We start from the raw sequence: 13,407 nt of genomic DNA on the forward strand, positions 1-13,407 counted from the left end.
TTTGGCCATGGCTGCTGGGCCTGGGCCTGAAGCAGGAGCAGGAGACAAGTGACCCTTGCAAGCCTCGGGCTTCATTGCCTCCTTGTCCCTGCTCAGCAGCCTGGCAGGGGCCGCCCCATTCTCCTGCCCTTGCCATTGCACATCCCCACATGCCAGTGCCCATCCCAGCAAGAGCCCTGAGCAAGGAGGGAGGGACAGCATCTGCCTGGCCAGGGGCTGGGGCTCAGGCCTTGGCCCTTTGCATTCCTCAAACACATCCAGCTTTGCTCAGCACCAGAGACACCTTGGCCTTGTTTGTCCCCAGCTGTCATCATTGCCTCCAGTGTTCTGCTCTAACTGGAACCTGGGAACACTTTCTCAGTGGGACCCATTTAAACTTGAAGAAACTTCAGAGTTTATATTTAATTTTGAGTTCTTGAGAAGTTTTTTGAAGACCCTCTCAGGGACTGAGTCTGATGTAAACAACAGCAAAGCCCCTAGAGGCTCATTAAACTCGTTGTGCTGTCTCTGTGCTGCTGAGCTTAAAGGAACAGCTCTTCCCAGGGCCAGCTCCTCTCGCAGCCCAGCAGGGCTGAGGGCTCTGCCTGCAGACACTGAGGGGACAGGAGCCAGGCAGAGACAGGCTGAAGGCAATCAGGATTGGGAAGACATTGAGCTGAGACTTCACTTGGGGAAAGATCTTCACAGCCCTGTGCATGGTGAGTGTGTGGGTGCAGGGCAACGTCCCCTGTGCTCCTGGAGGGATCTCCCGAAGCTGACCCAGGACAGGACTGATGTGACTGTTAGGATGCTCTGCTGCTCTTTCTGCTTTGGGGGAGGCTGTGCTGCAGAGTAGGGCTGCCCTGGGCATTGTCAGAGGGACAGGGCAGGATGGCTCCTGCTGCCAGGGACGGCTCAGCTGGTGAAGCTGGGGCTGCAGCCAGGGCTGCTCAGAGCTCCAGCTCATGCCCAGGGTGACTTTTCATGAGCTCGTTCAGGACAGGAGTTTCCTGCTTGGGTCTCTGCTTTCCTGAATCTGTGCTACCACTTTTCCCTGGCTCAGCTTGGTGGCAATAGAAAATTACCTGTGCAGGGTAGATCAGGGCCTGAGACACTTAAACCATCACCCTGAGGATTCCTGGGCACCTCAGCAAGTGCCTGCACCTGCCCAGCCTCCAGATCCATGCAGCATCACCTTTCCATGGTGCCCAGGCTGGGGGAGCTGTTCTTTAATCTCTTCAGGGCCCAGCAGCTGCAGGGCAGGGCTGGCCCAGGGGCTGGGCTGGGCTCTGGCAGCTCTGGCAGGGAAGGAGCCTGGGGCCACAGGAGCAGCTGGGGCTGGGACAGCTCCAGCAGCAGAGCCGTGGGCAAGAAGGGAGGGAGGCAGTGCTGAGGGAAACCCTGCTGCAGGGCAGATGTGGCATCTGCCGGGCCTGTCCTGCAGGGCACACACTGCCCTGAGCAGCACAGCTCTTGTGTCCCCTCGCAGCCAGCACAGCCCTCAGCCCGGGGGCTCGGGGCCCTCAGTCCCTCCTGGGCTGGCAGAGCAGCCCCAGAGATGAAGGGCATCTCTGCAGCCATGTGCCCATTCCCTGCTGACCAGGGCCTGAGGGCCACTGTCCTGCCCTGCTGCTGCCTGGCAGGGGCTGGGCAGGGAAAGGCTTTTCCTCAGGCCCGTCTCTCTCTCTCTCTCCTTGCCTTGCCCAGGTGCTGCTGGCATTGCTGAGGGGCTCTCTGCAATGGCAGTTCCAGCTGCAGGGCCAGGCCCAGCCCTTAGGCACCTCCTGTGCAGGCTGAGCACAGCAATGGGGTGTCCCAGCTCTCTGTGTCCGGGCAGCTCTGGGCAGGGCAGCCTGGGGGGCTGGCAATGAGCCCACTCTCCTGACTGTGGGAAAGGCAGGAGCCACTCTGTGTGCCAGGGATTCCTCTGCTCTCAGGCTGTCCAGGGTAACACGGGAGTGGATTTCAGAAAGGTGCAAGTGCAGGGCAGCTGGAACAGGAGAGAGGGCAGAGCAACTCCCCTCAGTCTGCACTAAGCCTCAGACAACCCTCCTGCCTCACTGGACTCTCTGTTCTCCCCAGGTGCAGCAGAATCCCTCGCTCTGCCTTCTGTTATCCCCATCCCTTCACCCAGGCAGTTCTGCAGCCTTACAGGAAGATTCTTTATCCAAGCCTGAACACCAGGACTGGGCCCTGCTCTCAGAGTTCCCCTGCACTGACTGGCGGTCAGGGCTGACTCCCAGGTGTCCTGCAGGCCAAGGTCCAGCTCCTCACACAGCATTGGCCAGCAGAAATCAGGGCTCCAGCAACAATAGTGAAGGAAGATCTCCTAGACATACACAAGGGGGAGGTGCTTAGTGGAAAGAAAGAGACTACAAAAAAGAGTTGTGATTTTTCTGTGAACAATTTCCCCTCCATTGCCCTGTCTTTCTTCCTGCTGTACGTTGAAATGTGCAGACACAGCAAATGCCCAACAGCAGCTCCATCAGGCACTTCCTCCTGCTGGCATTGGCAGACACGCGGCAGCTGCAGCTCCTGCACTTCTGCCTCTTGCTGGGCATCTCCCTGGCTGCCCTCCTGGGCAACGGCCTCATCATCAGCGCCGTAGCCTGCGGCCACCACCTGCACACGCCCATGTTCTTCTTCCTGCTCAACCTGGCCCTCAGCGACCTGGGCTCCATCTGCACCACTGTCCCCAAAGCCATGCACAATTCCCTCTGGGACACCAGGGACATCTCCTACTCAGGATGTGCTGCTCAGCTATTTCTGTTTGTATTTTTCATTTCTGCAGAATTTTCCCTCCTGACCGTCATGTGCTACGACCGCTATGTGTCCATCTGCAAACCCCTGCACTACGGGACCCTCCTGGGCAGCAGAGCTTGTGCCCACATGGCAGCAGCTGCCTGGGCCAGTGCCTTTCTCACTGCTCTACTGCAAACAGCCAATACATTTTCCCTGCCCCTGTGCCATGGCAATGCCCTGGGCCAATTCTTCTGTGAGGTTCCCCAGATTCTCAAACTCTCCTGCTCCCACTCCACCTTCAGAAAAATTTGGATTTCATTGGTTGGTGCCTGTTTAGCTTTTGGCTGTTTTGTGTTCATTGTTTTCTCCTATGTGCAGATCTTCAGGGCTGTGCTGAGGATCCCCTCTGAGCAGGGACGGCACAAAGCCTTTTCCACCTGCCTCCCTCACCTGGCCGTGGTCTCCCTGTTCCTCAGCACTGCCACATTTGCCTACCTGAAGCCCCCCTCCTTCTCCTCCCCATCCCTGGATCTGCCCCTGTCAGTTCTGTACTCGGTGGTGCCTCCAGCCCTGAACCCCCTCATCTACAGCCTGAGGAACCAGGAGCTCAAGGCTGCGGTGTGGACACTGATGAATAGACGGTTACAGAAACGTTAAGCTTCTGACCAGTTTCTGCAAATCTCATGAAATAAAAGTCATCTTTGATACCACTGGGGTTTGTTTGTTGATATGTTCCTGTCTTTCGGTTTAGCGTTTTATTATTTACAACAAAGGAAGGTCAGTGTTTGTGCCATTTCTCATTTTGTTTCTCTCAACGTTCACGGTGGCCTCAGACTGTGTCAATGAGGTGCTGCACTCTAAGTGGCTTCAGACAGAATAAATGCTCTCCGAGCAGAGTTTTCACCAGAGTTCCCCCTTCTGTTCCCTTCTCTGGAGCTGCAGCAGCAATGTGTGTGTGCAGAGCTGGGGCAGATCAGGGCTGGCACAGCAGCTGTGCCCAGCAGCAGCAGCACTTGGTGTTGCCTGTGCTGCTGCCATGGCCCTGCCCCACTGCCCTGGTGGCCCTGGGGTTGCTGCAGGGCCCGAGTGCTCTCAGGGCCGGGCACAGCCCTGGGGGTGGCAGTGCCGGGGCTGCAGCAGGGACAGGCCATGGGCACTGCTGGGGCAGCGCTGACGCCTCAGCCCAGGGCCTGGGGGCTCCAGGCTCCTTGCCCAGGCTCTCTCAAGAACACGCCCAGGCCAATGCTGAGCACAGAAAAGCCCCGTGAGCAGCCCCAGGCTAGCCATGGGCAGGCTGGGGGCAAACAGCATGGCTGGGGCTCTGCAAGGGCCCTGGGGCAGACGGGAAGGGGCAGCAGAGCAGGGGCTGATCCATCCCCAGTGCGCTGCACAGACCAGGGCAGCGTCCCAGAGCGTCCTCATGGAGCTGCCAACAACATCCCCCCTCTGCAGCCCTGGCCTCTCCCCCAGCTCACACAGGTGCCCCATCCTTGCAGGCACAGGCACGGCAGCACTGGCTCAGCAGCCCCTGTTTGCATTGCACAGAGCAGGGGGAGCACCCCCATGCTGTTGGTGTGGGGACATGAACCTGAGGGAGCACAAATGCCATCAGCCCCTGGGGCCAGCAAGATCTGGGGGACACCAGGGAAACCACTCAGGTTTGTCGTGGCCTCTGCAGTCAGCCAGAAAGTTTGTTCCCATCAGCTGGGAGTTTCCTGTGCCACTGCAGACGCTGTTGCTCAGAGCCAGGGCTGCCTGGCAGCCACCCCCAAACTGCCCTGAGCATTTCCTTGGCTTCACCTGTGCTTTCTTTCCCCTTTCCTGATCTAGATTACTTCTTCTTCCACCCCTGTCCCCTCCCTTCAAACAGCCCATCCCTGTTTGCCCTGTCCACTCTGGCCCCACTCCCCATTGTAGTTCCTGACTTGGCACGATGGGAACGTCCCTTGGGCAGCAGGATCATCCTACAAGTGCTGCAGGAATTGTCTGCAGGCTCCTGCAGTGCCTGGCGCTGCTCCCTTGCCAGAGGCACCCCAGGCCAGGGGGGCACATCTGGGCTGCTGTGTCTGGCTCTGGGGCTCCCTGTTCTGGGCAGTGAGGAGGAGCTGCAGAGGCTCTGCAGGACTGACAGGATGGGCTTTAGGGCGGGCAGGAGAAGCTGAGGGACCTGGGCTGCTGGAGCTTCTGAAGAGGAGGCCCAGGGCTCCTCGTGCAACTGCTCCAAGGGTGGTTCCAGAGAGTCACAGAATCAGCAAGGTTGGAAAAGACCTTGGAGATCATCAAGTCTAACCTCTCCCCTGACACTGCCTTGTCTCCCTGAGCCTCCTCTTCTCCAGGATAAACCACCCCAGCTCCCTCAGCCACTCTAAATAGGACTTGTGTTCCGGACCCCTCCCCAGCCTTGTTGCCCTTCTCTGGACACGCTCCAGCCCCTCCAGGCCCTCCAGGCCTTCTGAAATTGGGGGCTCAGAACTGGACACAGCACTCGAGGTGTGGCCTCACCAGTGCCGAGTGCAGGGGAAGAATCACTGCCCTGCTCCTGCTGGCCACACCATTCCTGATCCAGGCCAGCAGCCATTGGCCTTCTTGCCCACCTGGGCACACTGCTGCCTCATGTCCAGCCTGCTATCCATCAGTGCCCCAGGTCCCTTTCTGCCTGGCCGCTGTCCAGCCACTCTGTCCCCAGCCTGTAGCACTGCAGGGGGTGTTGTGGCCAAAGTGCAGGACCCGGCACTTGGACTTATTAAACTTCATCTTATTGGACTCTGCCCATCCATCCAACTGTTCCTGGTCTCTCTGCAGAGGCCTCCTACCTTCCAGCAGATGGACACACGCTCCCAGCTTAGTTTTGTCTGCAGATTTACTGCTGAAAGTCTCAACACTATCATCCATATTGTCAGTAACAATATTGAACAGAACTGGCTCCAGCAGAGACCCCTGAGGGACACCTCAGGTGACTGGCTGCCAGCTGGATGCAGCAGCATTCACCACCACTCTCTGGTGTAACATTCACCGCCACTCAACTGGCCCTCCAGACAGTTGTAGGTGTTTAGTTGATGCCCCTTGTTCTTTCAGAGAATATTAAAAAACTTAATAATTTCATGGTCAGTAGTGGTGTTCACAGAGGTCCCAGAAGAGGGAAGAGAAAAGGATCTGACTCCATGTTTCAGAAGACTAATTTATTATTTTATGATAGATATTATATTAAAGCTATACAAAAAGAAGAGAAGAAAGGATATCATCAGAAGGCTTGCAAGCAAAGGAGAAAGAATGGAATGATAACAAAATCCTGTGTCTGACCAGAGAGAGACACAGCTGGACTGTGATTGGCCATTAATTAGAAGCAATGACATGAAGCCAATCACAGATCCACCTGTTGCATTCCACAGCAGCAGATAATGATTGTTTATATTTTGTACCTGAGGCCTCAGCTTCTCAGGAGCTAAATCCTGGCAAAGGGATTTTTCAGAAAATATCATGGCTACAATGGTCGCTGTGCCCCAAACAGCCTCTGACCACCTCTGATCTGCCACCAGCCCTTCTCTGTTTGTGACCAGCAGGAGACAGAGCTTTCTTTGGCAGTGGGAATTGCAGGAAACCTCCCCCAAGTGCACCTTGGAAGGTTCAGGCTGGAGCTGAGGAGAAGGCAAAGTCCCTCGCAGGGCAGAATGTTGGTGCTGGAGGTGTGGCAGCGTGAGGCTGGGCCATGGCCGGGCTCTGTGTGCCAGGAGCCGGCAGCGCTGGGTGCAGGGAGCCCAGGGAGGGCATAGCAACGCTGGGTGAGAAATGCTGGGGCACAGCGAGATGGGCGAGTGCAGCCGGCCAGGGCAGAGGAGCAGCACGCCCAGGGGGCACAGCCTGCAGGACAGATGGCCAAGGGCTGGGCAGGGCTGGCAGGGCCACAGGCACCCAGGCCTTTGTGCCCTGGGCTCCGGCAGCGCCTCTGGAGGCCCCACAGGAGGAACTTTCCTGGCAGGGGCTGCACTTTGCTTCTCCCTCGGCCTCCCTGGGGAGGCTGGCAGGGGCTGCAGGTTGATGCCATTTGTCCTTGCTGCCCCTCACATCCCCCTGGCCCACCAAGAGCCCCGAGGCAGCCGTGAGGGACAGGCCCTGCTGGCCCAGGCTGGGCTCAGGGCTTGGCCTTTCTGCTTCCTGCAGCCAAGCCAGGCCTTGCTCAGCATTGCAGTTCCCTGCTCAGAGCCTTGGGCTCCCTGCAATCCTGCCCTCAAGGATCTGCTCTCACCAGGCCCTGGGCAGCCTTGGCACTCCCTGCCCTCCCTGGGGCCCAGCCATGCTCCAAGGCACTTGGAGTTTTGCTGCTGACTCCTTGAGCAGCTTCTTCATCTTTCTCTGTGTGCCTGAGGCTCCTGGAGCCAGCCCCAAATCCAGCGTGGGGCTGATTAAAATACAGAAAGGCCTCAGGAGCTCTTTGTCTCCCTTCCATTGTCTTTGAGTCTCCAGGGCTTGTGCATTGATTGGAGTCAGTTTGGAGTTGTCTTCAGGAGGAAGATGTCAAAATGCACCTCATGATTTTTGGATCTTTAATCACATCAGTATTTTTTTCTTTTTTTGTTATGAGAAGAGGGGATAGAAGCATTCCCCAAGTGATCTGGATGGTGAATGTCTCCTTAGGAAGTCGTGGCATGGATAAGAATGAGCCCCTTGCAGGCTGAGCCTGTTTGGACAATCGGCTCCTCACCCCCAGCCTAACCATGTCTGACAACACCCACCTCGGACTAATATCCCGCAAAAAAAGCAAAATTTTAGCATTTTTCCTTATAAATAAAAATATTAATAACAAAATTATAATTGTAATTTTTTAATTCAGGATAGTCTTATAAAATATTTTTATTACCTAATTTGTATATTTATATTAAAACTGGATACATTTCTAGCAACCAAGAAAATTATTCATCATTGGTTTTAAGTAACACAATTCCTTCATGAATTAATTAATTAATTTCTATTGGCTATTTATTTCTTTCTCTTTATGTTAATTAGTTATATTAGTAGTCTTTTTGTCATCTTTTTTATCATCTTTTTCTCAGACAGAGTTGGGGGGGCGTGCACTTTGGGGACCCTGGAGACATTTCTGGGGCACATTTGGGGCAGGTTTGGGTCTGGGGAGGGAATTCAGAGGGAACTTGAGGGTCTGGGGCACACTTTGGGGAGCCGGGTGGGCACTTGGAGGGGCACGCAGGGATTCTGAGGGACAGTTCAGGGTCCAGGGCAGCACTTGGGGGTCCAGGGGGGCCCTTGGAGGTAAGGGAGGGGAATTTGGGGCCCTTCGGGGTCCGGGCGGGCACTTGGAGGGACTCGAACGGGGCTCTCTGGAGCGCGGGGGGTGATGGGAGTTGTAGGCGCGGGTATCATACGGTTTAACGGGGCCGCGGAGCAACACGGGAGTTCTGGGCGCAGCTGCAATGGCTCTCGGTGGGGCGCCGGGCATGACGGGAGATAAAGTCCCGCTTGAAATGGCGCTGGTCGTGCGCCGCGGAGCATGACGGGAGCTGTAGTCCCAAAAGTGGTTGGAACGAAGTGTTTCGGAGTCCGGGACGGCTCTTGGGGGACACCTTTGCGTCCGAGCCCCGACTTGAGATCCTCTGGGGGAACGTAAACGGCACGGGAGCCCTTGGGAGGAGCTCGGAGAGCTCCAACCGGGCTCTTTAGGGCACGGGTCGCGGCCTGAGTTTTAGGCGCGGGACTGTGTTCTGAGGGGCTCTGGGGCCACGGGGGACGAGAGGAGATGAATTCCCAGAAGTGGCTGTACCGGGCATCTGTGGGGGTGGGAGCACTCAGGGTTTTGGGGGTGCTTATGGGAGTCCCGAATGGGCGCTGAGGGGACACTGAGGGATCCTGGAGTGTTTGTGGGACAGTTATGGGACAGACAGGGTCGGATCTCGGAATTCAGTGGAGCGCGGGGCATGAAGGGAGTTGTTCTCCCGGCTGCAATGGGCTCAGTTTGGCCGCGGGGCATGACGGGAGTTGTAGGCAAAAAGAAAATTTGCTGCCCGTGTAAGCACGGCCCCCAGGCCCCTATCCCTGCCGCTGATTGGCTGCTGCTGGTGATTGGCTGGGGCTTTAGCAAATGGGATGCAGTGGAGGTGGGAACAGCCCATGCACCCTCCTCCAGTCCCTCCCAGTAAAGCCCAGTTCATCCCCAGTACCGCCGAGTGTAACATCAGTGAAGCCCAAATCTTCCCCAGTAGAACCCAGTACAATCCAGTAACCCTCCAATCCCTCCCAGTAATGCCCAGTCTGTCCCAATACACCCGAGTTCATTCCCAGTCGTTCACAGTTCCTCCCAGTGTCATCCACAGGTACCCCAGTGTCCCCAGTCTTCTCTGCAATTGCCCCAGTGTCCCCAGTTTCTCCCAGTATCCCCCAGTGTCGCTCCCAGTATGTCCCAGTGTCTCCCACAGCCTTCCCAGTCTTCCCCAGTATGTCCCAGTCCTCCCCAGTGCTTCCAAGGACAGTTTAATTTCTCTCGGTGGCCGTGGCAGCCAAACCCAGCAGTGGGGTCAGTGCAGTGCCCATGGCCACAGCCCCTTGCAGTGGCCCAGGGCAGCTTGGGCTGATGATCCACCCTCACAGCTGGCCCAGGGCAGCTCTGCAGTGGCTTTGGTGGCACCTGCGGCTGGCACACACCTGAGCAGTGTGTCTGTTTGCAGTGGGGAAACTCAGGAGTTTCAGATTGCTTCAAAAAATCCCCAAAAAGTGAAAACCCCTGTTAGGCTGAGTGCAGCCAGCTCTGCAAGCACAGCAGGGCCCAGGGGAGTGAGGACAGACAGGATGGGGCTGGGCAATGTGGAGCAAGGTTGTCCACACTGGGTCAGAATTCTAGGCACAGCTTCTGTGAGCAGGCCGGAGCTGCTGAGGAGAGACCCTGGGTCAATATCAATCACAGAATGCTGCAATCACCTCTCATGTAAAGAGAAATAAAATAAAATACATCCTTTAAAATAGAAATGTGTATTTTTTACAAGTTCTTTGAAATCTTTCTCCATAAGTGGACTAGGAAAACTTTAATGACCCTCTCAGGGCTTCTGTGTTGTTTACATCAGACTCAGTCCCTGAGAGTGTCTTCAATAAACTTCACAAGAACTCAAAATTAAATTGAAACTCTGAATTTTCTTGAAGTTTTAATGGGTTTCACTGAGGAACACGACTGAGAAAGTGTCCCCAGGTTCCAGTTAGAGCAGAACACTTGAGGCAGTGATGACAGCTGGGGACAAACAAGGCCAAGCTGTCTCTGGTGCTGAGCAAAGCTGGGTGTGTTTGAGGAATGCCAAGGGCCAAGGCCTGAGCCCCAGCCCCTGGCCAAGCAGATGCTGTCCCTCCCTCCTTGCTCAGGGCTCTTGCCGGGATGGGCACTGGCATGTGGGGATGTGCAATGGCAAGGGCAGGAGCATGGGGCGGCCCCTGCCAGGCTGCTGAGCAGGGACAAGGAGGCAATGAGGCCCCAGGCCTGCAAGGGTCACTTGTCTCCTGCTCCTGCCTCAGGCCCAGGCCCAGCAGCCATGGCCAAAGTGCTACCCAAGTTGGCTCTGGCAGGGCTGTCTTGCAGCTGCTGCCCATCCCTGTGCCCTGTGCAGCCCAGGCTGTCCCACGGTGTCCCTGCCCTGCGCCTCTGTCCCTGCTGCTCTGGGAAAAGGTCCCCCTGTACCTTTTGGACACATACCTTGGCATATTGGAATGTTGTCCATATGGCTGGCTACAGAGCACCAAAAACATAAATTCTCATCTCTTTTTTTCTGAAAATATAGGATCATAAGTCCCTATACTATCCTTTGGTGGTTTTTATTATAATAAAACTTACCTTTCTGAATAGAAGAGTGTCCTTTGTGTGTAATATCTAATACAAAGGTAAAAGTAATTAGGAACCATTTCAGGCATTGGCATTCATGACCATAGCACTCCAGGAAGGGGCCAATTTAGAATCCATGTGTTTTTCAATACAACTATTGTTCTGGAAGCTTGAAACATCACTGAAGAGGACAACTGCGAAGTGACTTTGTCCTGCAGCCTTATGGTTCTCTATTTTTAAGAAAATCATGTGTGAAATTGTAACTAACCTGATGTCATTTGTATTTTTAGAGGAAAAAAGGGATGATTAAGGGTAACTAAGGCCTATCCATAAGACATTCTCTAGATCTTTAGATTACTGAGCCCCAAAGGATAAGTTATCATGGTATACCATGATAAAGGGTACCTTTATCAACACCATAAGGACCACCCTCTAGCTGGCCTTTGGACACTCAACTTTTCAACTGCCTCATACAGACATGTTCATACACACAGACAAGTGTGCAAAAAGCTTTCTCATCTGACTCCACCAGATCCCACTGGCTCTGCAGCGCAGTCAGAAAATACACGTTGAGTCTAATGAGGAAACAGGGTACTGTGGAACAGTGCAGGCACCAGGTGAAAGGCAGGGCCTTACAAGCACACTGATCAGCATTTGTCAGCATCTGTCAGCATGACTGACCCCACTTATTGTACTATTCCTCTATTTTCCTATGTCTATTTCTCTCCAAACCACCTTGATTCCTCCCTTTTCCTTCTTTTGTTCTTCCCCTAACATTCCATATTAAGTCTAGTGAAATTCAAAAATGCTGCTTCCTTGCACCCCAATATTAACCCTGTAACACTAGGCAGTAATACCAGCCATTCTGCAAAGCCATCTGGAGAGCCACTCTGCTGACTCATGGTGATAAGTTTTCTTGCCAGATCATGAGGCTGAGGCTCTCCTGGAACGGCTGAGAATGTTTTTATTTATTTATTTATAAATGTATATTTTAATTAATGTATTTTATTTATTTATTTAACATCTTTTACTATGGTCCACATGTTCTATATGGTATACCATGTTTCCTGCTACAGAAGACTCCAGTATCACTGCTCTTACTTTCAAAATGAAGATAATACTGAATATAATTCTGTCCTTCAGTGGAACCCAACTACTGACAGACTCTTATGTGAATCTCTCCTGGTCACCTTGTTACGATGATTGACAGGGATGTTGGCCAAATATCGCCCAAGGCTGCAGCCATCATTTGGCAATGTGGAACAGGTCTTGGACCACATAAGCCATGTTGTAAAACTCATCCCCTGGCTGCCCCACCTGGCTGACCCCTTCCTTTGCTGACAGCTCTGCCTCCTGCCTGCCTCTGACTGCACACACAAAGCCTGGTGATGACCCAGGCTCCTTCTGGTGTTGGACCAGAGCTCTGCCCTGGAGGGAAATTTCTTTCTCCTGCTGTCCAGTCTGGACCTGCCCCAGCTGCCATTTTTATTAATTTTTTCTTTTTTCTGCCTTTTTCTTTTATGTCAAAAGGATCTACTATCACTTGAACCACCCTTCAATCCCTCCCAGGGCTCTCCTCTGCTCTCCTCAGTCCCCACCCCACTGAGCACAGAGTTCCTCTGTCCCTGTACAGTGCTCATGTGCCTGAGGCCATGGGTGCCTGGACAAGAAGGATGGTTCTTTTCTACAGGAAGGAAATCACAGAGCCCCAGGGGTTTGAAGGCAGATCAGAGGCAGTCACCAGACGCCAAGGCCAGCCAGACCTGTCTGTCCTTGCGGCTTTTGTCTGAAAGCAACTTTTGGATATTTGTGGAGTTTTTAAAGTGGAATTCCATTTCAGCCATGGGTACCTGGACCAGAATGACAGTTCTTCTCCACAGGAAGGAAAGGGCAGAGCCCCAGTGTTTTAAAGGCTGATTAGAGGCAGCTCCAAGGAGGCCAAGGCCAGCCAGACCAGTTTGTCTTGGCATCTTTTGTCTGGGAGGAATCCTTTTATAAATGAAATTTTGGATGCCAAATCCCAGTTTTGTCCATGGGCATCTGGACAAGGACAGTTCTTTTGCATAGGAAGGAAAGTACAGAGCCCAGGTGTTTCACAGGCAGATGAGAGCTGGCCCTCAGGAAGCCAAGGGAACTTGGACAGTCCTGGGAGCTATCCTTGGATATAAGGAATTTTGGAGGCAGATTCCCAATTTTGGCTATGGACACTTTCACTTGAAAGATGATTTTTCCATGGAAAGTAAAGCACACCCCCACAGTATTTGAAGGCAGATGAGAGGTGGCCCCCAAGATGTCAAGGCCACCCAGAGCTGTCTGTTCTGGCAGATTTCATACAGGAATCATCCTTTGATATAAGTGAATTTGGACGTAGAATCCCAATTTCAGCCATGAACCCCTAAAGGAGGAGAGTTCTTTCCCACAGGAAGGAAAGCACAGAACTCCAGGGCTTCACGGGCAGTGGAGAAGCAACCCTCAATATGCCAAAGTAAGCTGGACCAGTCAAGCCAAGCGAAACAGAACTTTTCCATGTTCTTGGATCCTTGGGGCCTTGCAGCATTGCAACTGCGCCTTAGTTCCATGAGGCCTTGTAGTATCACAACAGATCTTTTTTTTTTCACAAGGCCCAGCAATACCACAATGGTCTTCTTGGCTCTGCAGTGGCACAATGGCCCCTTGCTTCCATGAGGCCTTGCAGTGTCTGACAATGGCGCTTTGGTTCTATTGGGGCTCCCGGACAGGAGCAGCAGCAGCGCCGGCCCCTTCCCACCTGCTCCTGCCTCGGCTCCCAAGGGCTTTTTCCAGCTCAATTCTGGACTAGAGCAGCAATCACCCACACACAGCCCTGACTCCTCAGGGCCTGCCTGTGCTGCCCTGAGCCA

The sequence above is a fragment of the Melospiza melodia genome, unplaced genomic scaffold (assembly GCF_035770615.1).
Source record: "Melospiza melodia melodia isolate bMelMel2 unplaced genomic scaffold, bMelMel2.pri scaffold_34, whole genome shotgun sequence".
NCBI classification, from domain to species: domain Eukaryota; kingdom Metazoa; phylum Chordata; class Aves; order Passeriformes; family Passerellidae; genus Melospiza; species Melospiza melodia.